The 3412-nt window shown below is 40.7% G+C and overlaps 1 long non-coding RNA gene across 9 annotated transcripts in view; it reads left to right on the top strand.

Annotated features, from left to right (window-relative positions):
* The window catches only part of LOC144194060 (uncharacterized), a 134277-nt gene that overhangs the window by 48299 nt on the left and 82566 nt on the right, over positions 1 to 3412 (top strand). The window lies entirely within an intron of this gene.

The following is a 3412-nucleotide window of genomic DNA, read 5'->3' as shown; positions in this document are numbered from 1 at the left end:
CCTCTCCGCTCCGAGCAATAAATGCGCCGCGCACGCTCCTTTCGCAGCGACCCAAGGATTCCCCTGTTAATTAAATCAATTCATTATGCTCAGATCTGATTAGCAGCCCTTCCCCCCTCTTTGAATCAATTATTCAATACACAAACATAATTGCTTGTGCCAGAGGTGTCTAAGTATTAGCTTATTTAACTCCAAGGACACTAATTACCCCTAGGGCAAGGGAACTTTTCTCATTAATTCTGACAAAACACAAAAGCACAGCTAAGGGAAAGAGAAAGTGCGTGTGTGTATGTGTGAGTGTGTGCGTGATGGAGAACGCGCACACGCACGTAGGGGTGTATTGACTCGCGGGTGCACGTGCGCGTGTACGTCAAGGAGAGAGGAAAAAAAGAGGGGAGAGATGTTGCTCCACGGCACACAATGAAATGCTTTCATTATGCTCTTCTTATTTTTCTTGCAGGAGTAGAAATAGAGTGTCTAATTGCGGTCTACTTAGCAGTTAATTAGCGTCGGACACACTTTTATCATACATGCAGCCCAGATACACACAGCAGATGGGCTGACTTTTTGATTAGTGGCGAGATAGGAGGTTGACTGTCAAATCTGCTAATATAATTGTTGCCTGTCATTGCCAAGATGAAAGAGTGTTGCTGTTGCATGTGGGTGCCTTTTAAATAGCACCACTTTCCCTTGCCCTGCAGAGACTGATAACCAATTAATGGTGAGATCCAAGAAAGATTAGCCATTTCGGAGACTGGGGAAGGAATAGAAGGACAAGAATGCTGGTTTGTCAGCAGCCAGCAGGCCGACTATGGTGTGAGCTTGCTCAGTCTGTCCATGCCGTCTGTTCCATTTTGCACCGCATATTTAACGTTCTCAAGAGCGACTCCGAGCACACAAAGAAATCGGAAAAGTACTGTTAACATTTGGTATTTGTTTTAGGGGGCTGGGCTGGGATGATTACTGCTGGTGTTTATTAGAAAAGGAACTGAATTCTTTTTTCAGTTTATTGGAAAAATGGTGGGAAATTATCTTTTTTAAATGCTTGTATCCAAAATCCACACTGTCTCTAATGTGACATACTTAATCCTACTCAACTAGCTTCTTTGCCTAACAGCTGGGCTCAGGTTTTGAATTTTCAAGTATTGGCAAACTCTTTTGATATGATTTACAGCATCTGATGGATAAGTGGAGCAGCCAATCCAAACTTATCCCTAAAGTTAATATTCTCATTCTCTCTATATCATAAAGTTCTTGTTTTCCGTATGTTATGTACATATGCTAGGTCTCGTTTTGTTTTAATGCTTTTCATAAATCAGCCTATCATCACCTGTTTGATGACTGATTTTGCCAAACTCAACTGTGACGGCAGTAATAATGATACACTTTTGCTTAAGAAAACACAATCAGTTCCTTTCCAATTCTTGCTTGACATTTCTGGCAAAAAAACATCTATTTGTATACAATTTCACATGCGAATTGGGGCTAAAATGTTCAATGTAAAGTCAAGTTTCTATTAGATTTGGGTACAGGGGCAATTATCATTTTTTTCTTCATTATATAGATTTTTCTCAGTAGGTATTTGTGCATGGTGCATTCTATGTCATCTCTTTTAGGAATGTTTAACAACGTTTTTTTTCATGCCGATATATTGATCCATATACATATAGCTGTTGCTAATGCATCCATCCATTCATCAGATCTGATATCTTGTTTGATATTGACAGCATTTTTAGGCATATAATAACACTCTCAAAATTGGATTTTTGGACATGACCCATTTGTCCAAATCCATGTATACACATTCACCACACCAAATATGCTAGACCAATGACAATGTTGGTGCATTATTGTTCCTGCCTGTTAAAGTGCTTTGCTACAATTTTGGACACGTGTAGTACATCATTACAAACTCCTTTTCCATAGTTCGGTCGGTCTCTTGCACTAGTCAAGTGCTAAGTGTCAGGTATATACAATGTGATGGTTTTAATATTTTACAATGCAGAGTCCCCCACTCATTAAACTTTTTTCATTCACAACCTAAGTCTTGCTTTTCATAGTTTAATTCCATTATGACAAGCGTAAAAGTTTTTGTAAAACAGGGGCCAGGAACATGTGACTTGCAAGCCATATTTGGCTCTTTTGAATCATTTGGACAAGTTCTCCTGCCAAGCCGACATCTTTAGTGTGAAACAGCCTGGCTTGTCTGGGATAAACAAGCTGTGATGAGCTGATCTTGCATTGACACATTGATCTAGGACACTTCAAATGTAGGTCAGAATAAAATGTTTGTATGCGGCGGCCATCAATACACAGGCAATCGGCTAGCATGGCCCAACCAATTGGAGAATTTAAAAATCTGTGATATAAATGAATAAATAAAGTCCCCAAAATCCAATTTGCAAGTCACACAAGTGTCAGAATGTGCACAATCTGTTTTACTTTAATCAGATATGACTTTTTGGGCTGCCAAACTGTAGCCACCTCCAGGAATGTGAGGCTCACAAAACGGGCCCACCTGTCTCACCCATTGCAATACACATGTCGCCATCTATGTTGTTCTATGTCCATCTAATATGCACAATACCTCATCATGTTTGTATTTGCTACTGGCCAAGTTGTGGTGTGCGCAACTGAGCTGCGATTTGAATATTTCCACAATGAGATGTCGCCATGAACAACCACATATGCTCTTTTGCTTATTTGAAATGGCCCTTTAACAACATTTGTAGTGGTCAGCCCATACACGGTTCATTTGGACTCTCAGCTCACAGTGATTGGGTTGGCCCTGAAATCAATGAGCTGATCCCCGTCTGTCCAGCTTCCTGGCTGACACGCTTGACTTTTTCATCTACCCGGTCACATACGTAGATTGATGACTTATGACCAAGAGCGTATGTTTGTTGACCTCTGGCAAAGTGAGTGACACACAATTAATCCAATCACACAGAAAAATGGAAAGAAACAGAGATCAACTTCAAATAGCCATCAGACAAAGATGTGGGAAAAGGCACTCTATTAAAGCGATTCATAAAGGGGAATGGAAAAAAAAAAAGTGGGTATGTGTGTGCCCGTTTGTGCGTGTGAGGAATGATGGGTTAGGGTGCTGGAGTGAGCTGTGAATTTACCACAATTACCTGCCAAGCACGCCAAATGTTGAAGTCAATAGCGTCAGAGGCTATAAATTACGTCAGAGAAGATGCTTAATGTATATTTGAATCTCAGTGACATTTGAGTGGAGACACATTTGGAGTGATGGCGGCGCTCTGCCCATGTATCTTGATTCCCATCCTGTTTTAGCACACTTCATGATGTGGACATGCTTGCGTCGCAGCTCTCAATCAAGGCACTTGTCATGATTATAAATTGGCCATGTTACCTTTGCACCAAGACATTGCATTCTCTATGATGC

This window comes from Stigmatopora nigra, chromosome 3 (genome assembly GCF_051989575.1).
Source record: "Stigmatopora nigra isolate UIUO_SnigA chromosome 3, RoL_Snig_1.1, whole genome shotgun sequence".
In the NCBI taxonomy this organism is placed as follows: Eukaryota; Metazoa; Chordata; class Actinopteri; order Syngnathiformes; family Syngnathidae; genus Stigmatopora; species Stigmatopora nigra.
The sequence above is the reverse complement of the archived record's forward strand: the minus strand, read 5'-3'. Positions and strand labels throughout refer to the sequence as shown.